Here is a 24,360-nt window from a genome sequence, read left to right as displayed (position 1 = left end):
TGGATCTAAGTCAGATCTAAGTAAGATCTTTCAGAATCAGCTGGCAGTCTCACTAGGACAGAAAATATACTGTTGGGTACTTCTGTACATACAGATAGCAAGAGTGCATATAACAAGCAACTCTACAGAATATCACACTCTATCTAATATACTACAGAACCTAAAATTCAGATTTACACTAAACAACCAGACAGGATTTGCTGATAATGTAACTGAGGTTCACCTACCCACCTGAAAACCAGAGCTGCCAAATCAGCCAGTCTCCAAAACTGAACTCAGGGGAAGGTACTTCAGCCCCCAGAAGTCATGACATATGTGGACTTTCCAGTTCAGAAATCTGAAAAGCTCCCTTTGAGCCTAGAAAAGAGCAAACACTGACTATCCTCCCACTTTCACCAATGAATGATGTAAGAGTTTTGGCATCAGCTGTGCTGGCTCCAAATCACCACCTCTCTCAGCCAGGACAGGGCGCCTTAGAGTACTCCACAGGGTGTGAGTGAGGGATGCAAGAAAAAGATTACTATCTCTTTCTTAATGTACACCAAATTTAGTTTGCAAAGCAAGAAAAAAAATTACTTCCTTCACTCTGCAGAATTATGGTGATATAAATACAGCATTGGTGATTTTTTCACACTCTCAATTTTATGGAAGCAGTTTCCCTCAAAGCAGGTTATTTATTATGTTGCCATCCTGAAGGCCCATGTCCAGAAAAATTGTAATCTGCAAATATTTTTAAAAGATTTTGTAAGTACTGTAATTTTTCAAGCATCCTGTTTGGTTTAAACCACTCCATTTACGGGAAAAGAATTTTTGTCTCTGTTGGTCCTGGTGAAACTAGCATTTTTCATGTTGCTGTTGGAGATATAAAATACACTTAGGGAACATTATATTACACTATACTTGTACTTAAAACATAGTCTTCACTTCCTCCCCCAACACAGCAATCAAACTTAACATGTTTTCAAAATTAAAAAAAAAGAAGAAAAAATGTTTTTCTTATTTTGGATTCCAAACTGTTTCAAGAGCCAAAATTACAGCAATGGATTGATACTGCAATATTTTCTTATGAAGGTTCTAATAAGATTGAATTTATGACTAATCACACTGCACTATTCCCATAATCAAAACAACGTCTGAAATAGCAAGATCTTGGCAATATGTAAAAAGCAGCCCTGTTAAGAAGGTCTATGAAAGGGCTTTTTCCTTTGCTTATTGAAATGGTGAAAAAAACATAAAGGATATAATATCAATGGATGGACTAAAACAAAACAAAACCAACTGAACCAAAGGAAAAAAAATATTACATATCCTATCAAGCTATGGATAAGATTAAATTAGACCAGAAGCACAATCTGGAACAATCAGTAATAAAACAGAATATGCACAACAGTGGGAAATCTGCCATTGATATATTTTGAATGTACAAAGGCTCAAGTTTAAATTGCGCAGCTAGTAACTAGTTCATTGTACCTCCTCTGTGCTTTAAAAATATTTTCTTAAGCAGAGCTACCCAAAGAAGTCTTCAAATACATTTGTTTTGAGTATCAGTAATTTAAAGCTAACACCAAACCCAGGTTAAAATAATACATTCACACACAGATCAGGAGATTGTGTATGACATAACTTTCCATGGAAAATTATGATTGAGCAGAAACATCAGGAATTAACAGTTCTGTTCTTCAACCATTTTAGAAATGTGAAATCTGACCAGAAATCTTGCTTAACAAAGTAAGCTTAAAAGATACTCATCTTTTTTTCTCTACTTCCTGAAAAATTTTAGGGAAAAAAGCCACTTCTACTCCAAAGAGTGACTCCTTGGAGAAAACTCACATATAATATTTGCAATTACTAGAAAAAGCCCACTGCAAATTGAATTTATGACTTTACAAGTGAAAATACAGCAGCTGAACTATCAAAATCAGGTTGAGTGTTGATTTTTTTTTATAACTATATCTTGTACCAGTACATTCTATGGCAGAAATAAATTTTATTTCATGTTACCTATCTGTTCTAGTTTAAATACCAATGGCAATGCAGGAAGTTCATAAATGTGAATCCTCAGGAGGCCTACACGCATCGCTGAGAACAGTAAAATGAATGGTTACACATCTGCAGTCTGAACTTTGAGATGAATACAAGCAAATTGTGAATGCACATTTTTCAAATGATTGCACCCATTATTTTCCAGTGACTCATGATTGTTGGCAGAAATGAATACATTTTAATATAGTATAGAGATTCAACAATCACAAATACAAAGAATACGTATGGGTATATATCCATCTTCTATGCATACATAATACTAAAGCTATAGGTTGTCATCTGTTTTTAATACTAAAACACCAAATAATTTATAATGCAGAACTGGAAAATATATATAGAACACTGCATCAATCATGTAGAAGTACTAGTGCTGTTCAACGTTTCTGTAAATCCTCCATTAAACTTAGATTTGAGACTGAACCAAAGACTTATATGGATCAAGTCATGGTTGCTTGGAACACTGAAAGAGAGACATAAAATGCTGTGCTATTTCATGTCAAGATTATTTGCAGTTCACTTCATTATTTCAAAGAATACTAGTGACGGAAATACAGTGCACTCCACGCTAAAGCCAGTTCTTATTCCTTTTTTTTTAATTCAGGAGGCAACTACTAAACGACAATTGGGAGACCAGCTGATAGGACTCCTAAATTTTTTGACACAATCAGTACACTGTTAATGTAAGCAAAGAAAGAGCAGAACCTTGTACAGCTATTCAGTAACATTGTCAAATAAGAAGGAATTAACTATTGAATACTAACGATGTCTTGCTTTGCGTTTCCACATTCCCTATCAAGCCTCGTAACGTACCATAAGCCAGTAGTCAGTACAACAACTACGACTCATTCTATATGGAAAAAACACAGAAAAAGGAAAATTCAACCACTGTATCCTAAATGGTGACTGAAAGTATAAAGCTCATGAGTCGCCTAAAACCACTCCACAGTAATGTAAAACTTTACAAAGTAAAGAAACACCATGTGAAAAAGCGTGTGTGAGTGTACACCCTGTCCTTGTATTTACTTGAGCAATACTTCAGAGACATGCATTTTTAGGAGAATTAACGATAACATCCAGGAAATTAATGGTTACAGATGATTCCAAATCAATTTGAGAAGAAAGTGATATGCTCAAATATGCATGATATTTTGCTTTAACAACAGTTTGCTCCAGGTACAATTTGAAAAGTCCTGTGCCGTAGAAGTGTTCACAACTTCTAAAGCCTTTTGGCAAAGGTAATGAATATTCAACATCTGCAGGGCTGTTGCAAGTTCATGAACTACAGAAATAAAAAAGATGCCTTCTTTTGGTAGCCTAGTTCTTGTGTAAAAATCCAAAAATAATACACCCTAGTAACAGCATCCACAAGGAACCAGATACTTGGCCCCAAAGTAAGACAGAGCAGCAAAGGGCTTATGGCAACTACCACTGCTAATGTAGGTTCCAGCACTTATGTTAGGATGAAATCAAGCATAGCAGAGCTCAGCCGTTCCAAACCATGAGTTGGTTTGGGGGGAGGTGGGGGATTCTGTGTCAAAGCCTTCAATAAAGCAGATGTGACTCATTGCACTCTCATTTAAAATGAGAAACTGAGGTCTCTGTTTTTTCCACTGAATCAACAGCAGCAGCACCGGGGGCTGTAGCACTGGGACAGTGATCCTTCACAAGTTTCTGCTCTCAGTCAATCAGTTCAATTAAATCATAGTATCTGACACTGCAGTTTTGTGACACAGTGCTCAAATTCTGGCTTTGGTTTGTCTCCTTAATGCCATGCAACATCCTTATCCACCTTATCTTCCACAGTGACACTGATCAAAGGAAAATGTGGAATTATTTCAATCATTATATCATCCCCATAAACCTTCCTAAGCTGCTTTTTTCATTGAAGAACACATTTCATTTATAACTGTTGTTGCAATAAACCAAGTAATCTGAGATATCTTTGCTCAATATATTTCGAATGCTAAAAGCATCTGTTAGGTCATGTTGGGTTTGGGGGGGGGTTTATTATTATTTTTAGGATGATAAAAAGGCATTTTTCAAACACTTCCCTGCATCTTTCATTTTCTCATTTGAATTCCTCAACTCAAATTCAATAATCATCCATTAGAATTTCAACACCTTGTAGTCCCATAGTGATCTGTTAAGCTACTTTTAGAAATATCCTCGGAAAGAGCTAAAGCCAAACGGTACTCTCTTACGTTTGTAACATTCAAATGTTGTATTTGAAGCTAGAAATTTAGAACTTGCCTCATTTAGTTTTGCCTGCCAAAATATATATCCTGCATTTAGTCCCACAATGATTTTTTCTTCATGAGAGCTTTAATTATAAATTCAAGGGAAATTCCTATGTAAGTAAAATTCCCTGCAAGGGTCACAATATGTCAAGTATATCCACCATTTGTGTGAAGTCTATGCACTGCCCTGCTCACATGTGGAAGGCCTGTTTTCTCTGCAACAAGGGCCAAACCACTTTCCTAATCTGTCCTGCACCTGCCCCCTTTTTTTGCTCTTTTTAAACTTTTGGACAACCAACTCTACTCTCTCATTCTTTGCACACTGGAATTCACCAGGACATTCAACGGCTAAACTCTTAACAAACTGTAATACTCCAAATTTCAAAGTGAATTTCGCATTGATGCAAAGCCGGCTAACTCATGGTCAGGATCTGGAACACCAGTAGGTAACCAGCATTACACTTCCATTTGGTACGTGAGTCAGCTTTAGGCAGGGCACATCACACAGAGCATATACCTGTGCATATTGTGGCCACGGGTCAAAAATCCAAACCTTGAACTCAAAAACTCACAAGAAGTCACTCTCCTTGTCATTCAGACCAGCCCACTTTCATTTGAGACCACTTGATGAATCACCCTAATTTGACTGTATGCATATATTACAGGTATTTACTTTTAAAGCAAACAAATACTATTAAAAAGCACTTAACAATTTTACTGCAAATATTAACTTTTCTCATAATTAGCAATGCCACTTGACCATTAACATCTGTGCAAATATCTTTATTTTGATAAAATTAAAATGAAGAAAGGACAAAAACTTGGCAATTTTTTGTTTGCAAAACTTCTTAGATGTTAAACAGTGTAAACTACTGCAAGTTTAGGCACTATCAAAAAGAACTTTTTATTTCAGTTAAAGTTTGGTGGAAAATGGAAAGTTCAGCGAAGAACAGCCAATTATTCTTGAGAGATATCTATGCCCCTGAGATCAGAATGTAGTCTTCTCAAACTGACATTATTTCTTCATTTGAGAAATCAGAAATAGACTGCAACTGCACTTCTGCAGCTATACAATGATATCCTACATAGAGTACTGATACACAATATTAATTGTTTTAAATAATGTGGGCAGCAGATATGAGCCAATATTAGCTCTCATTTGTACAGATACTAGTGCTCTAAGGGAAGGGTGGGATGAGATGATGGCAGAAGTGCCAACTACAAAAGTAATAATGTTATTTTAAGCTGTAATTTTGTAGTGTCTTCTTTTAGACATTCCTAAAACCCTTACATTTTTGAAACTATGTTGAAGAAATAAACCTCACTACATCAAAACCTACAATGTTACAGAATTAATGCATGAGGACATTCATTTGCTTGTACTGATTTTGATACAGAGTCTAACTGAAGGATCACACTTGAACGTTTTACAAAATGACATCGACCTCATGCAAGGCGCAACCAAAACTACTCAGAAATATCAGGTGGCTATTTCCATTTCTTGTTTTATTCCATCCAGCATTTAGCTAGTCTTTTATTTATTTCGGTCTGTCTACAGCCCTACAGTGAATGGAAGATCATTTATATCTTTACTGCTTTTTTCAGGGATGCTCATCAGTATTGTCCAAGTGTTTCAGAAACATTCATTAATTCATTCACAATCTCCATTACAAGATGAGAAAGCATTATTATCCCCATCCAGAAATGGGAAACTGAGAAAAAGGGACTTACAGGAAGCCACAGAATAACACAGCAGAAGGGCCAGGATCAGAAACAGCACGTGGGAGTTATCTGTGTTATCTGTTCGTATCTCCAGACTGTATTGATTGCTGCCAGAAGTGGGAGACAGCTCTCACTGCAGTTCATTTCTTCTACATACCAGACGCCAAAAAGCTCAATGTAGACAACCTAAACATGAAAGCATTCAGCTTGTGTGGCTACCTGCTATATAACGATTTAGGTTTCATGTTTACCACCTTACAAGGCCACCATCACAGAGACATAGGCTAGTCAGTGTTGCCTTGTCCATTGCCTTGTCCGTATTATGATGTCTCTTCTTTTCACAGTGTTTCACAGAATCACAGAACAGTTGATGCTGGAAAGGACTTCTGGAGGTTATCTGCTCCAGCCTCCATGCTCTAGCAGTATCAGTTGCCCGGGACTGGGGATATTCAAAGTCCAGATGGCTTCTGAATATCTTGAAGGATGGAGACTCCACCACCTCTCTGGGCAACCTGTGCCAGTGCTTGGCCACTCTCACAGTGAAAAAGTGTTTCCTGATGTTCAGAGGGAGCCTCCTGTGTTTCAGTGTGTGCCTTTTGCCCCTTTTTCTGTCCCTGGGCACCACTGGAAAGAGCCTGGCTTCATCCTCCTTGCACCCTCCCTGCAGGTATTTATATATATTGATGAAATCCCCCTGAGCCTTCCTACTCTAGGCTGAACAGTCTCAGATCTCTCAGCCTTTTCTCATGTGAAATGCTCCAATCTCTTACATGTCTTTGTGGCCCTTTTTTGGACTCTCTCCAGTATGTCTATGTCTCTCTCGTACTGGGAAGCCCAGCACTGGACAGAGTACTCTAGACATGGCCTCACCAGTGTTGAGCAGAAGGGAAGGATCACCTCCCTTGACCTGCTGGACACACTCTGTCCAAAGCTGTGGAGGGGTTTCTGGAAGAGAATGGTCACCTCCTGAGCCAGATATAAAAGGCTGCAGGAAATGAGGACCTGGCTGCATGACAAGAATCATGTAGCAGGGGCCTATGGACTGACCTTGAAGAAGGAACGTGAAGGTTGTTTGCGGTTGAGTCGACTGGAAAGAACTGGTATAAGAGGAAGAAAAAACTGTGTACAGGACTTGGAGCAGAACACAAAAGAGGATGTACGAGGAGACGTCAAGGAGCATGGACAAAAGGCTTTAACAAATCATAAGCATGCTAAGGGAGCGTGATAGCTACTAATTACCAATCATATACGAGTAGGAGCGTGATAAGGAGATAGAATTGCTATATTAATCTGTGCGTAACGGCTAATAAACGGCATTTGCTTGATCACATTGGTTGTGTAGCAGTGTCCTGTAACCTCCGCGTCAACACAAAGCAGCCCAGGATACCATTCACTGCCTTTGCCAAAAGGGCACACTTCTGGCTTATGTTCAACCTGGTATCCTTATCAAGGATAGGGGGATCATTAGGGGCACTCAGCATGGTTTCACCAAGGGGAAGTCGTGCTTAACCAACTTCATAGCCTTTTATGAGGACGTAACCCGGTGGATAGATGATGGTAAAGCTGTGGATGTGGTCTATCTCGATTTCAGTAAAGCGGTTGACACGGTCTCCCACAGCATCCTCGCAGCTAAACTGAGGAAGTGTGGTCTGGATGATCGGGTAGTGAGGTGGATTGTCAACTGGCTGAAGGAAAGAAGCCAGAGAGTGGTGGTCAATGGGACAGAGTTCAGTTGGAGGCCTGTGTCTAGCGGAGTCCGTCAAGGGTCGGTACTGGGACCAGTACTATTCAATATATTCATTAATGACTTGGATGAGGGAATAGAGTGCGCTGTCAGCAAGTTTGCTGATGACACAAAACTGGGAGGAGTGGCTGACACAACGGAAGGCTGCGCAGCCATTCAGAGGGACCTAGACAGGATGGAGAGTTGGGCAGGGAGAAATTTAATAAAATATAACAAGGGCAAGTGTAGAGTCCTGTATCTGGGCAAGAACAACCCCATGTACCAGTACAAGTTGGGGACAGAGCTGTTGGAGAGCAGCGTAGGGGAAAGGGACCTGGGGGTCCTAGTGGACAGCAGGATGACCATGAGCCAGCAGTGTGCCCTTGTGGCCAAGAAGGCCAATGGCATCCTGGGCTGTATTAGAAGGGGTGTGGTTAGCAGGTCGAGAGAGGTTCTCCTCCCCCTCTACTCTGCCCTGCTGAGGCCGCATCTGGAGTATTGTGTCCAGTTCTGGGCCCCTCTGTTCAAGAAGGACAAGGAACTGCTAGAGAGAGTCCAGCGCAGAGCCACGAAGATGATTAAGGGGGTGGAACATCTCCCTTATGAGGAGAGGCTGAGGGAGCTGGGTCTCTTTAGCTTAGAGAAGAGGAGACTGAGGGGTGACCTCATTAATGGTTATAAATATGTAAAGGGCAAGTGTCATGAGGATGGAGCCAGGCTCTTCTCAGTGACATCCCTTGACAGGACAAGGGGCAATGGCTGCAAGCTGGAACACAGGAGGTTCCACATAAATATGAGGAAAAATTTCTTTACGGTGAGGGTGACTGAACACTGGAACAGGCTGCCCAGAGAGGTTGTGGAGTCTCCTTCTCTGGAGACATTCAAAACCCTCCTGGACGCGTTCCTGTGTGATATGGTCTAGGCAATCCTGCTCCGGCAGGGGGATTGGACTAGATGATCTTTCGAGGTCCCTTCCAATCCCTAACATTCTGTGATTCTGTGATCCACCAGGACCCCCATGTCCTTTTCTGCCAAGCTGCTTTCCAGCTGTGTGGCCCCCAGCATATATTGGTGCTTGGGGTTGTTTCTCCTCAGGTGCAGGGCTTTGCAGTTCAGTGCAGTAACTTGAGGTTACTGTCAGCCCACTTCTCCAGCCTGCTAAGGTCCCTCTGGTTGGCAGCATGACCCTCTGGTATATCAGCCACTCCTCTCAGTTTTGTCTCACCTGCAAACTTGTTGAGGGTGCACTCTGCCTCATCATCCAGTTCATTAATGATGGTGTTAAACAGGCCTGGACCCAGATTTGACCCCTGCGGTACACTGCTAGTCACTGGTCTCCAACTAGACTTCATTCCACTGGTCATGACCCTCTGGACTTGGCCATACAGCCAGTTTTCAATCCACCTCACTGTCTGCTCATCCAGTCTGTACATAAACAGCTTCTCTGTGAGGATCTTATGGGAGACAAAGGCCTTACTGAAGCCTAGGTAGACATCATCCACTGCTCTCCCCTCATCTACCAGGCTAGACATTTAATCACAGAAGTTTATCAAGTTGGTCAAGCATGACTTCCCCTCCATGCTGACTACTACTGATGATTTTCTTGTCCTTCATATGCCTGGAAATAGTCTTCAGGATTAGCTGCTCCAGCATCTTGGCAGAGACTGAGGTGAGGCTGACCAGCCTGTTGTTCCCTGGGTCCTCCTTCTTGCCCTTCTTGAAGATGGGGGTGACATTTTCTTTCAGTCTTCAGGTACTTCTTCCAGTCACCATAATTGACCAAAGACTATTGAGAGTGTCTTCACAATGACATCTGACAGCTCCCTCAGCACTCATGGGTGCATTCCATCAGGGCCCATGGATTTACATATATCCAGTTTACTGAAGTATTCCCTGTCCTGTTCCTCTTTCACCAAGGGTACATCTTCTTTCCTCAAACCTTCCCCCGCTGAAGGCCAGTCTTGCTAGTAAAGACTGAGGCAAAGAAGTCATTCAGTTCTTCCACCTTTCCATGTCTTGTGTAACAGAATCAATCAATCAATCGGGTTGGAAGAGACCTCTGGGATCATCAAGTCCAATCAGGTCCTCCATATTGTTTCTTTACCCCGCTACCTACGTGCCCTCCAACTCCATTAGCAAATGAGTCAAGGATATCTGCTAAACATCCCTGACCACTATGCAACCTGCCAAAAAAGGGGATGAGCGAGGACAGCACAAAGTGGCTCTCCCAGTTTTTAATTTAAAAGCATCTGACTTCGTAACCACCACAAATCTTTTAACTATTCATGTAATTTCCAAGGACGGTTTTTTTTTTCAAGGAGCTTCAACCAAAAAAAGACACGGAGTTCTCCACTTCCAGAACATGGCAAGCTATCTATGTAGAGCACAGTCCTGTGGGAGGGCTCCCCTAGCATTATGCAGGACCACTGAGGGGACTGAGGAAGATTAAGTACACCATGGCAGATACACTCAGCCTCTAGCACCTTCAAACTATGAAGGTGATGAAGCTGTTCAGGAAAAGAATGAATCTTTTTCACAATGAAATATATTATGTACTGTTAGATCTCTGTATTACAAAAAGATGTTGCTGTTGACAATTCTGCTATTGCAGCTCCCTAATATATTTTCTTCTCTTCTTATATGTGGATAAGTGAAAAGAGTTAGATAATTTAATCAAGACCACATGGTGCTAGAACCAGGCTCAGCTGGTATGTGCTTACATTCTTGTGCTCTATCCAATGAACCAAGGCTGTTCTTTTTCCTCAGAAAGGAGTCAAGGACAGTCATAAGAAATACTTTTTTTAAAGAACTGTTTAAGGAAAGATGAGGGCATATTTTATTTATTTCAGTTCAATTCCTTATCTAGAAACAAAATATTTGCTTGGAAGATAAGTAAGCTGCAACATTCCACAACGCTGAAAAACTCAGCTTCACCTTACTCCTCTACAGTGTGTCTCATGTCACAGAAACATATGCCTTGTTAGAGTCTATTTTGCATTCCTCTTTGTTTGACAGTACTCGCTTTTCTGTGAAATATTTCAGTGACTTGAAAAAAATGTGCATAAATTCATCTTTTTATGTCCTAACTTCAGTTTTCATGCCATGTTTTCTCCCTTGTCTTTGTTAAATAGCATGAAAATTGCACAGTAAAAGAACTGGATACTTGACAGTTCTTTTCAGACTATATTCTTAGATACAGATCAGTTTTGCTGTTTTCTGTGGTTTTGTTTGGTTGGTTGGTTGTTTTTTAATAAGGAAGCGAAAGTCTATTTCTGAATAAAAAATACTAAAACCTGATGTGCATGTACACTTGCTGTCAAACTTTACTCTTACAATGTGGTACCTTAAGTAGAAGCACACGTCATTGACAAGACTGTGGAGTAACTTAACAATTAATCTGACTGATAAAGCAAAAATAACCCTCATTACATCTATTTAAAAAAACAAACAAACAAACAAAAAAGAAACCAAAACAACAAGAAACTCTTAGCAGTGCAGGGCTCTTCCTTGAAATGTTCAAAAACCATACACATTACTTTTCTTAAAAATACATTCAAATCCTTTTAACAAAGTCTAACTGTGTTTTATATATGATAAACACCTTACTGTCATTGCTGGTATTTTTCATATAATTTCACAATCTTTTTTCACATCATTGTGCTCTAGATTCAATGCTTTCATAAAGAACATTTTAAAATGCTAACTTTCTAACATTGCTCTGTCAACCTGGTCTCTCATCTGGATTTTAACACTTGCAAAAACATGTGGCCTGGATCTGGAGGTTCTTTAAAGGTGAGCTTAACAATCAAGCTTGGAATGGAGACTATAAAATGAATTTTTGGAGTGGAAAATTTTGGAGTGGAGAGGTCTCTCCTACACTCCATTGCCCTTTCTTTAATTCCTTACAGAGGGGAATTAAATTGTGAAATAAACAGCTGAACTCAGCAGAAAACAAAACTAGACTGTGTCACTACAAAGCATAAGGGACGCACTCCCAGATGCAGACATCCACCGACAACGTTGTAGGGAAGCAGCGGGCATGCAGTCATGAATTTATGTCAGCATGTGTAGGAGTACACACGGTACCGCTAGTCTAGATAGCACAGTTAAAAATAGCAGTAAAGACAGATAAAAGCAGACTTCTGCATGACTTAACAATCTGTCCAGAAGGCTTGGACAGCCCTCTTTTAAGTCTAGGCTGGCATGTCTTCACATCACATATGGATCAAAGCTAGTACAGATCTGTCTGCATGTCCTGCAATCACACTACCTGATTGCAGTGTAGACACATCCAGAAATAGTGCTACTGTCGATATGTTCACCTAAAAACTGCATTTGCAAAAAGCAAAGCCTGGGAACATACTGTAAAGCATATGGGACCTGATGAGGAACACATGCTAGAGAGAGTGTCCATTTTGCTAAATTGTATTAGCTGAAATGAGGAATTAGCTGAGCTGATTCCTCCTCCTAAACAACCTGCTTCGCTTGTACTCCTGGAAGACAATGTAACACGTGCTGGTTGGCCTTTTCTGCGGAGATACACAGAGTCAGGCCAGATTAACCTGATCCTTCAGGTACAGCGATGCACCCAGCTTTACTGTCTAATGAAGAGACACCATTACACTCTATGGGCAGCTGGAGGCAACTGTGTTACGTGTAAATGGCACTCATTCCTCTTCAGAAAGTATTAACGTCAGATGCCAAAGCCCTAATCTAAGCAGGCACATTAGTTATCTACTGTCTCACGGACAGTTATTTCATAAGAACATCAAGATACCACAAATGCCTTCACCCACTGCTGCTGCTACCAGGGGCAGAACTTACTGTGACGCAGAAACACAGGAGCTGATAAAGTCCTTCAAGTTCAGGGCCTCCTCCCCTCAGTGGTTTGCTGTACAGCAGCAACACTACATCCTCTACTAGCTACAAACTACAAACTACTACAAACACTACATTCTCTCAAGGATGGCTTACTACCATTTGTCCAGCAAGTGACCAAAGGGATTTACGCATGTTCTTAAACTGACTGTGTAACGAATGACTCACTCCAGGGAGATTTTGTGTGTGTTTTGCTAAATCATAACCAGAAGACAAGTTAAGAAGGAAGTAAGTTCTTCAGCACACTTAGCTGCCTTATGAGGAGAGTACAAAGACACACAAGCTAGTGCTGACTCACACTGATTCTCACAGGAATCAGATCACAGCAGCAGGAATTACATACCGGCTAATTTACCATGGGAAGAAGCAAGCTAGTGAAATACAGAAAGTTCTGGGTGCAGCAATAAAAATCCCATGCTGCTGCCTGTCTCTCTGTGGAAACCCTGAGCATGTGCATAGTCATGCTCCACTCAGCTGCCCGGACCTGGGCATCTCAGCACTCAATCACAGCTAAACCTCCAGTCATTGGGCAGTGCTGTTCCAGTCATTTCATCTCAGATCTGATTTGTGAAGTGCTTTACTAGGAAGTGCAGAGCGGCAACGGTTAACTCCTCCATACAGGGAGCATTACAGTAAAGAGCAGAAATACAGTTTCCATTATGCTGTTTGCTAATGTGCTTCATCTATGACCGTCAAGAACAACTGTAAGGACATGGGTGAGAGTTTAATTGCTCCCTGTTCAGTCTAAGAGAATGACAGCTAAAGTTGCCAAGTATGGTGTGAAAAACCTTCCCATTAGACTGACATTATCAATGCTTTTGAAAGCACTACCGAGCAGCTGAGATAACTGCTAAATTTGTGTCATATATACCAGCAGCAGATTCATGTTGCTGAACAATAAGTAATGATTTTATATTAATCTCACAGATATTGGTGCTTCCGAAACTCTGTTCCAAAAAATGTTGTACTGAGCTATTTGTAAACAGAGGCTTCCTAAATCTAGAATTGAGTCATTTTATCACCAAAAGTAGTATCATTACCATTTTTCAAAGATACAACATGGTACACTAACACAAACAAACATTAACAGAAACATATTGAACTAAATGCAAAACCTCCAACCATTAATTTTTGGAACTGCACCATGTGCTCTGTAACAGCATATTACAAATTTGATTCTCTTTTAAATTGCAACTAATTGCTTTTACAGCATTTCTTCCAGGATCTGGCCTGTTCAATCATAACAGCAACTACTGTTATCACAATTAGACTTTAAAAGGCAGTTCTCCTTTTCCTATGGAAAACTTAAAATGCCATACACAAATAACATACAAAGGAATACAAACAAACTCAGCCTTCTGAAAATCATGCTATCAAATTGCTTTAAGCAAATACCGCATGAACATGTCATAGAATGTATCATATTCAAAAGGACAGTGAAAAGCTGAATCCCCCTTTTTCTAACCTGTTGTTTGTTCCTTGGGTACACCACCTCACTCCATTCACATCTACCACAAGGATGCCCATTCACTTAAACACGAACAGTGTTCGTCAAGGGGCCCAGGTAACTATGATTCTGCAGATATGAAGTGAAAAACATTGGCGGAGTTCAGGATTACAGTTTTTATTCAAAATTGCTTACAATTAGCCACCATAAATTCCTTTACCTCTAATTTAAAACCTGTTTTAGGTTAATGAAAAGCAAATAATTAATGTAGTAAGTATAACTCAATTTCCTGGTGATTCCATTCTGTAACTCAAGATAAGTTTTTGTCCATGTCCTACCAACAAGCACAAATATTGTGCTTTATCCAGTCCTCAACATTTGAGTTTGCAAAATGATAATATCCCAGTATTTAACATAATTAGGACACATACCTTAAGACTCTCTGAATGTACAAGATGAGAAATGAGTATACTTAGACTGAGAACAACAGAAGTGTTGGTCAGGTAATGTGACATGCAGCTTATTTACCTTGCTAGCACTCTTCTGCTTCTGTGTGCACTGTGTTTCCCAGTTTTATTTTGCTTTATTTTGACTGTTTGTTCCTTGTTTTTAAAAACATCTTGGACACAGCATTTACAAATATTCAAATAAATCTCTCACCATGCTGACAACTTCAATATTCAAAATCTTGAGCTAATTCAAAAGCAATCCTTGGGCTTTTCATAAATTTACTACTGTGACTCAACTGGAACTGACAGTGTAGCATACAAAAGGCAGAATATTTACAGTTGTATTTTAGTAAAGGAGAACATGAGATATGTACATGCACCTATAAACATGACGGCATTTATATGGTTTTTGTCTGGACAGTTAAAGGTATTTCCTATTTCTTAAGAAAAATGCCAGTCAGTATGGCCAGATCCTGCAAAAGAACTACATGGATGAATAACCAGCAGAGCAGTATAGCTTCAAACCATAATCATGTGCATACCCCTGTCACGCACACATGAGAAAGCTATGCAGCACAGCCTGATTTTTACTCACAGATATAAACAAGTTTGCTAAAATGGGGGGGCTGAAGGGAAGTGTTAAGTTCCTGATTATAATTTCATTTTAAATGGTAAATTCCAGATTGATAGAGTAACAATAAAGCAGATGGGGAGAGAGAGGGGAGGATTTATACACAAGGAGAGGTCATGTAATACACTGTATTGAATTTAAAAGATAAGTGAGACAATGCCTTTTTCTCCGTTATAAACAAAGAAAAAAATAATGCCAGCAGTTTGACTGTAAACAAGAACTGAGAAGGAAATGGAACTGAAAAGGAAATGATTACAGCAAACCTTAAAAACCTAATGCTACATTTTAACCAGAAAAAATACCTTTTCAAGCATTACTGAGTAATTCTTTATAAAGTGCAAATCAACATTCATATTCAAAATAAGCTTTTGTAAATGCTCCCTAACATACAAGAAAATATACCTAATGAAGGATTGGCCCAACCACCAAACTATGACAGCTGAATTGTACTTCTCTTTGATATCCCTAAGATCTTCAGACCTCTGAATCACTTGGAGCTTTACCTTATAAGACGAAATCACAGTTCCACCTTAGACAGGTAAGCAGCACGTGATATTTCTACCACAATAATTAATTTTTTTTTCCCCACAGTTAAAAACTCTCTTGGGACCTTAAATCAATAAGGTATCTGATGCACATGTTCTATTTTCTTGTTTCCAGTGCATATAAATCTATCGTACAACCATATTTGCATTTAAAGAGAAATTCCCTTGTGTTTACTATGCACCTGCTCCATGTAAGCATATCTTCTCTGCCTCCTTTGAGAAACAGACAGATCTGCCAGAAGAAGAGAGAGCACAGACACAATGCTCCTCCAAGTCCTCTTGCCAATTATCTAAGCATTATTTCCTTTAGTTTAGTTATGGTCCTATTCTGACAACAGTTGAAAAGAACAACTCCTTGCCCTTCCAAAATCCCATACTCCTCAACACTTTTTAACATATTTTTCATCTTGACCATGAACACACACGTTTCAACTGTATAAAATCACTGTATTTTCTAAGCAATACACGTAAAGCATTGGCAAATGGGCTCTTTACAAAGACTTTCACCTGAGAAATATGAACTTTTCTTTACTTTACTTAGCATTAATTAACATGACTGCATATGAAAGTATAATAATATTCTCCTCTGGTACTTTATCTTCAACTGTAACCTGAAATACATGTAGGTTTATTCTAATAAAACTGAAATAAAAATGGTAATTGTTCCCTTCTCCTCCCCTCCTTGCTCCTGTAACAATGCTCGTGATTCACGGGTTGCTTCTGGAGCTTCATGCAGAGACATGACATCAGAGACAGACAGGGGTGGAAGTAAAGCTCTGCTGCACAAACCATCTAGTCAGCTGAAATATTTAAAAACTGTATGAGGGAAGACAACATGCTGCATCTCACAAAGGCTGCTGGAACTACTGGTCTTTGTGCTTGTGAGGTGCAGCATCACCACTCCATGCATACGTGACACCAAACGATGCCACAACTACGAGTACCAGCAACACTGCACTATTGCCAACGTGATTTTTCTGCTGCTGTCCGTGATGGTCAAGTCCCCCCCACCGGGCTGCCTCTGTGTGCACCCCTTTCTTGCTGGCATCTCATCACAGCGTGGAGGCAGTGCTACCTGCATGTTTCCATTTCAGAGGACAGAAACGAGAGCGGTCGCAGCAGGACTGTCACACTTTCCCCTTCCTGGTTCTAATGAGGCAAGTGTCCAAGCAGGATGGAGCTGCTGTGGGTGCAGAGACAACAGGGGCCTGGGATGACCTAGAAGGGGACTGTGGGAGAAGGAGAGCTGTACCAGTGTGGGTGGTATCCCACCTCAGGTACACGTGGGAAGAAGATTTCTTGCACGATGGAGTTCGCATGGGGACAGGTTTTGACTCCCAGCAAGACTGGACAACTGGGAAGCAGAGGGGCACTAAGAGACACTTCCTAGTTTCTTAAAGCTCTGCTGATGCCTTGTCAAAAAATTATTACAAAATATGTAGAGATTTAGGATTATGGTTTTCTAATCAGCGAAAAAATAAACACAAAGTGACCTATCAATTGCTCACAGTACACAGGGGAGGGTCTGCATCTCCAAAGGTCCCACTCAGTCACCCTACCCAACCAGTCTACCTTTTATGTGCGGCTCTTCACCAACTCAGAAGCTGGCCCCAAAGAAATCACGTCATACTTACTTACCATGTTGCTATCATTAGAGAAAAAACATTAAGAAGACGAGCGGTTTCTATCTAACATAATTTACTATCTTCTATAGGACTTCCTTACCTGAAAGACTGCCCATCTCCTTATGCCAAAATGCCACTTGAGTAGCCCACACTGGACTACTCGCTCAAACAAGTTTTTTTAACAGGCTGGTCTCTTACAGCTCCTTGGATTTGGACATAACTCTTCACTGGCCCCTTCCTCTGATACAATTCTATTTTACCCAGTTTTTCAAGAAGCTACAAGCCACATTTGCTTTCTGCAGCACACTGAGTCAATGACAAAGATCAGAAATCACAAAGATCTGAAAAATCACTGAACTGCTGGTTTAAGACACCGTTAGTGACTGGGTGAAGTGGAACAGTCAGTTTCGGTACGTCAGTCTTTGACACATGAAAACATGCAGAAATGAAACATACAGCTGTGGATGTGGTCTATCTCGATTTCAGTAAAGCGTTTGACACGGTCTCCCACAGCATCCTTGCAGCTAAACTGGGGAAGTGTGGTCTGGATGATCGGGTAGTGAGGTGGATTGTCAACTGGCTGAAGGAAAGAAGCCAGAGAGTAGTGGTCAGCGGGACAGAGTCCAGTTGGAGGCCTGTGTCTAGCGGAGTTCCGCAAGGGTCGGTTCTGGGACCAGTTCTATTCAATATATTCATTAATGACTTGGATGAGGGATTAGAGTGCGCTGTCAGCAAGTTCGCTGATGACACAAAACTGGGAGGAGTGGCTGAGATGCCGGAAGGCTGTGCAGCCATTCAGAGAGACCTGGACAGGCTGGAGAGTTGGGCGGGGAGAAATTTAATGAAATATAACAAGGGCAAGTGTAGAGTCCTGCATCTGGGCAAGAACAACCTCATGTACCAGTACAAGCTGGGGACAGACCTGTTGGATACCAGCGTAGGGGAAAGGGACCTGGGGGTCCTAGTGGACAGCAGGATGACCATGAGCCAGCAGTGTGCCCTTGTGGCCAAGAAGGCCAATGGCATCCTGGGGTGTATTAGAAGGGGTGTGGTCAGCAGGTCAAGAGAGGTTCTCCTCCCCCTCTACTCTGCCCTGCTGAGGCCGCATCTGGAGTATTGTGTCCAGTTCTGGGCCCCTCAGTTCAAGATGGACAGGGAACTGCTAGAGAGAGTCCAGCGCAGAGCCACGAAGATGATTAAGGGAGTGGAACATCTCCCTTATGAGGAGAGGCTGAGGGAGCTGGGTCTCTTTAGCTTAGAGAAGAGGAGACTGAGGGGTGACCTCATTAATGGTTATAAATATGTAAAGGGCAAGTGTCAAGAGGATGGAGCCAGGCTCTTCTCAGTGACATCCCTTGACAGGACAAGGGGCAATGGGTGCAAGCTGGAGCACAGGAGGTTCCACTTAAATTTGAGGAAAAACTTCTTTACTGTAAGGGTGACTGAACACTGGAACAGGCTGCCCAGAGAGGTTGTGGAGTCTCCTTCTCTGGAGACATTCAAAACCCGCCTGGACGCGTTCCTGTGTGATATGGTCTAGGCAATCCTGCCCCGGCAGGGGGATTGGACTAGATGATCTTTCGAGGTCCCTTCCAATCCCTAACATTCTGTGATTCTGTGATTCTGTGATACCAGACCTTACAAAAGGAGCCTTTTCGCACCAGGCATGGGCACTATGCCTCTGCGTTAACTGAAGGAATACCTAAAGGAAAAGTTACCGTACAATTTCAGAACTGTAACTATAGTGGTGAGGCAAGTTTCTTCTTGACAACTGGACAGGTCAAGTTCTAATTGTCTTATTCACACGAAAACCTATTCTCACTGTGTTTGAACTCCCTCTTGAGCGACCCCTCAAGACTGCTCTGAAGACCAGGTTTCCAGCTTAGGTTCAAAATCTTCAAAAGATGGCTCCAGTATGGCACCAGGCATACTTGTAGGCTTAGCAGTACGAAGAAAGAACTGGCTTGCCATGTTCACTGGGCAGCCCATGAGCCCATGCACAGGATTTTAGGGTGAAGAAATTCATGTTTACGGGTGGTAGTAAGGCAACAGGTCATATTATTTATGGCTCGTTGGGAGTACATGCAGTACATATACCTACTAAATTCAGGAAGTGCAGGACACTATGAAAGTCTGCTACGGCACGCTGCACAAGGCTTAAATACGTGCACATCCTTCAATGTAAATCCTGGCTGCAGGATCAGAGCTATTTGCACAAGATATAAATTAATTTCGATTTTCCTACGCTACAATTGTAACCCTCTCTTCAGCCATTTAAATATCACAAAAGGGTCCAACAATCAAGTGATCTGCTTCAGAATATTTTTTTTTAAACTTTTGTAGTTACCTCTTGCAGTTGGATCGCTGAGGTGTACAACGAGGCCGTGCTTCCAAGATTTTCTATGGGACCACAGACACTAGCAGTTTTTTGGTGGGTTTTGGGGTGGGGGGGCTTTTTGAGAAGGAGTTATGACTGATTAATATCTCTCTAAGGGCTGTGGCTTTAAGCCAACCATTGAAAGTGCCATGAGGTGACAGCACTGACAATGAAGACTGAGACTATTTAGGAGCTGGTTTGTATCCAGTTCCATCAGGACCCGATCCTCGAGCTCTTCTTTATATAAATTGCATTTGCTCACGTAAAAATGCTCACCAATATGGGTATGGAAAAGGGTTTGATCCCTGGTGCTGCAAAAACACGGTCTTGGACTGACCCAAGTATAACCCAAGGCGCAGTTTTTCTACCAGACAGCTTTGCATTTGCTTCCCCACAGTTACAAACATGCAACTCCTACTTGATTTTCTTCCAGATGCCGGCATGCCCCAGTGGGACAGGAGGGTGCTGAAGGCTGCGTCCCCGCCAGGGACGCCCGGCCTCGACCAGAGCAGAAGCGAATTTGCGTCGGCTTCGGGTGTCCCCGGGTTTCACTGCGCTACGAGGGGTTTTGCAGCGGCACATCGCAGGGCTGACATCACGTCTGTGCTCAGCCCCAATAAAACCCCCCCGCCTTCAGCCCTGATTTCATGCGGAAAGCACTTCCCCGGGGCGGGCTGGTGGGGGCCGGGGCTCGCCGTGCCCCCCGCTCCCGCCCCCTGGCCGCCTCTCCCGTCGCCCGGGCACCCCCGGTTCTGCGCCCCCCGGGGCCGGCCCAGACCGGGGAAGCCCGCAACCGCGCCGGGCGCCTCCAGCGCTACCCGCACCCCCGTATCCCCCGTGGGGGACCCCGCGCCCGGCTCCGCGCCCCCCCGGGGGACAGTGTTGTCGGCGGCAACAAAGCCCCCCGCCCGCTCCCCTCGCCTCACCTCACCTCACCCCTCCGCTCCGCTCGGCCGCGGCCGTTTCACGGCAGCCGCGGAGTGATGGAGACGAGGGAAGGACCCAGGTGACGCCTCTCGGTTGCCGCCCCCCGCCACTCCCCGCCGGTGCAGGCAGGGCTCCGGCAGCAGCCCCGTTCCCGTGTCCCGCCCTCCGCCCCTGCCCTTCCACCGGCCAGCGGCCGGGAAGAGGGAGGTGGGCGGCCCCGCCGCACACTCGGCTCCCCGGCCGCACGGCGGCGCGCTCCCGGGGGCGGTGCTCACCCGCCCCGCCGCGCCCGCGCCTCCTCCCGCCGCCGCGGCGGAGGCCTGCTGCGTCACAATGCCGCCGCGCCCGTGCCGCGGTCTCGGGGTGCGGGGGGCGCTGCCACGTGACCAGCGGCGTGGGGCGCGGGGGGGGGGCGGGCGGTACCGGCGGCGCGCTCCCCCCTGGAGCGGGAGCAGAGGCCCCCGCGGAGGCGTTGGGGGCGGGGAGGGAGTGGCCGGGGGGCGGTGGAGGCAGCCGGGCCCCGCCGGGAGCCCCGGGGCGAGCTCCCGCGCCGCGGCCGGCGGTGGGCACCTCCTCCCGCGCCGCGGTGTCCGGCAGCACCCCACGCGGGTGTTCGGCACGTGTGAAGCGATGCCCGTGGCATCTGCCAGTGCTGCGCCGTCGTGTCAAATGCGAAGCGCGTTGCACTGCGGTAAAGATACCTGAAAATGCTGAGTTCAGTCCGCTGACATCTGTTTAAAATAAAAACTTGGTGGGTTTGGGTTTGCTTTTTTTTTTTTTTTTTTTGGTCTGCGGGAAAGAGTCGCTGCTTCCCCTTGGTTCAGGCGGATGGAGCCGGTGACAGCTTCGAACACCTTCCCATTGAGCGGGTCTCACCTGCCTGGGCGAGATACCGGTGTTTTCTCTTACAGTGCCGAGGGTCGGCAGAGCTGCAAAGGGTGCTCTTCCCCCAGCCGCTCTGAGCGCTTGGTGAGCCTGCCAGAAACCCGCCGGCTGCTCCTCAGACGCTGCAGGGGCCGCGTGGGGAAGGCAGTTCTCCTAACAGGTCGGCCCGAGTAACACCCTGCCACTGGGGCATCTGATGGCGGTGGGAGAGGAGCAGAAAAGTAAACCTTTGGCTGGTTTTCTTTGTGATTCAGCCTGTTGTGTGCCGTGCTTTCACAGCATTAACATGGATTTTTTTTTTCCCTTACTGTTCATAGGCACATTTTCCCTCCTGTCTCTTAAATGTATCCCTTTATGTACCTTTCCATCTCCCCCTGCTTTTGTGTGCTTTTGCATTTCAAACACAGAACTTCTTAGACGTCATTTTCTCTGATGAGCAAAAAGCCCAAAAGATGCACGTAGGAAATTAAAGTGAATTTGTGCTAGTTAGGCATTTTGGAAAACTATTGCCTGCAGAACACATAGAGCACACTCAGCAGTACCACAAGTGTGCCCACATCAGTCAGCACGTAGCACTGCTCTGAACAAGTATCTCTGGAAACGGGGAAAACAGTTCAGCCTCCAGCTCAGCGGGTCTGTGTCCTTCCTATAGGGATTTCTAGTGAAACTGCTAATCAAAGTGTGGCTACTGGACATAAAAAAATAACTCATTCCGCTGAATCCTGAGATACAGTCATCAGACAGTAATAACCTTGAGAAGCTTTTCATCTGAAGCCAGTGGCTTGGAGATGAAAGGAAATATAGTCCTCCATAATATGTTCCTTGAGCTATCTAGGTGCTGCAGTGTCATGCATTTTCAAATATTTTGCAGCTCATTTGACATACTTGCCCAGAAGTGAAAATCTGTTGTATTTCTTTCTTCTCAATTTGCATTTTAAAGATGTGTAGAAAACAAGCTTGAGTATGAATTACAGTGAATTCTAATCTTCATGTGCAAGGCAAACTATGTGGAACAATGCTATCTTAACCACCTTAAAAATGCCTGTGCTGATTGGGGAGGGGGCCGGGGAGAAGGTTTACTTTGGAAACTTCTTTTGCTTTTATGTTGTTCGCTTTTATGAAAGGGCATATTTGGACACTGCATGTTTCACACTTGAACATATATGGAGATTAAGTAACCATTTGGGGTATTTGTAATGCATTTGATTAGGTGGTTTTATACAGGAATGTTGGTCAGCTGTGTGTGATTAAATGGTTTGAAAGGAATGCAGGTCAGCTCCAGAACACAATGTCATGTAGGAGTATGGCCTGCTTGACAAACAGCGTTGATGAAAAAACAAAACCAAAAAAACTCTTATTTTAATTTAAAGGCTATAAATACCATCCATATGCAAATACAGCTTGTAAGATAAAAGCTTGCCAAGTGTCTTTATGTGTGTTATATATGATAGTATCTCAATTAGAGCTGATAACCCTGTTTATATATCTACTTCTGAACTCATTGCTGGAAATATTGTTTGAATAAGAAGTACTGATTAGGCTACATGGCTGTGCAAAAACTAAATTATGATATACAACTTCAGTTCTTGTAAGAATTTCAGGATGAATTTTTACTGCCAGTTACATGGCACCATCATTGTTTTTTGTCTAAAAATCACAGAACACTAGCTCTCTTCTTACTGTGTGTGCAGATGCAAAATTTTGCTGAAATAGAAACAACTTCTCATTGGTAGTCCTATTCCCAATGGAGTGAAGTGGTTTGAAAATGTGTTGCACATTGTTTTTCTGGTACATTTCTCCAGCATCATTCAATGGTTTGTTGAACCTCAGTATTCCTACTTGATGAAGCCGAGGCTTCATTTTGCATCAGAACTTCACAGCGTATGGTTGGATGCACATGGGAAAAGACAGATCATCTGTGGGCTAGCAGCACTTGCAAAACTGGATTTTGTGGCCCCCATCAAGGGCCCATGACAGTCAGCAACAGTCACAGCACCCACCAGAGATCCCATCCATCGATGTTAATGAATACCAGAGAAAACCCTCCATTTTGAAACTCCTCTAAGAGATGACCTTGAGACAGATTTAAAAGAGTGGTGCTTGATAATACTGCGTATGAAAACATGACCACATTTTAGTTAAGGCACGAAGCCCATGGAGATATGTCCTGCAGGAGCTTTTCTATTTCTCTGCAGGATCTTTTCTATTTCTGTGCAGGACCAACTCTGGTGCCTCTATACTTGTTCCTGGAAATCCGCAGCAGTCCTGCAATGAAAAAGGTGGGCAGAAACAGGAAGGAGGCAGTAGTAGCCTGGAAGAGATGAGTCTAGTAAGGTACAGGATGTTGCCATTTTTTTCAGAGCAGCAAGGTTGGGAATCAGTGTTCTGCTGTATAGGTAACTTAAACAGTAACACTGTAGGGTTTTTAAAGTACTTCATGTATAAAGGCAGCCTGTGGACTTCCACATGGTGACCTAGGAGCGCTGACGTGTGACATCTCCACCAAGGAACATCACCAACAGTATCATATTAAGCAAAACCTAGCAATTACAGAGTAAGTGCATCTCCTGAAACAACAGAGAGCAAACTCGGTCACATGATGATCCACGATGACTCACAGTCATTCAAAGCAGTCATCAGGGCACTTAGATGTTATCTTTAAAAAAATAAAATCCCATTCAGTTTTGAGGACCAGTAAGAATAACTACCATTTTTAGAGAACGACAGAATATATGTACTCATTTCAAAAAAGTAAGCCTAAACCAGGTGCGTTGTTCCTATCTTCACCTTCAGATTCTGAGTGGAGATAAATGGGTCACAGACCAAGCCAACTTTGCATCTAACTTTCAAAAAATATCGTTCTTAGTTTTT

At 43.0% G+C, this 24,360-nt stretch overlaps 1 protein-coding gene across 2 annotated transcripts in view; it reads right to left on the bottom strand.

Moving 5' to 3' along the window:
- SNCAIP (synuclein alpha interacting protein) overlaps positions 1 to 20,683 on the bottom strand; it is a 103,062-nt gene extending 82,379 nt beyond the window's left edge. For both annotated transcript variants that reach the window (XM_068422878.1, XM_068422876.1), the window contains exon 1: positions 20,609 to 20,683. The gene's annotated coding sequence lies outside the window, so the exon portion shown is untranslated. The remainder of the gene's footprint in view (positions 1 to 20,608) is intronic.
- Between the last annotated feature and the right edge of the window lie 3,677 nt (positions 20,684 to 24,360).

The sequence above is a fragment of the Nyctibius grandis genome, chromosome Z (assembly GCF_013368605.1).
Source record: "Nyctibius grandis isolate bNycGra1 chromosome Z, bNycGra1.pri, whole genome shotgun sequence".
NCBI lineage: Eukaryota > Metazoa > Chordata > Aves > Nyctibiiformes > Nyctibiidae > Nyctibius > Nyctibius grandis.
The sequence above is the reverse complement of the archived record's forward strand: the minus strand, read 5'-3'. Positions and strand labels throughout refer to the sequence as shown.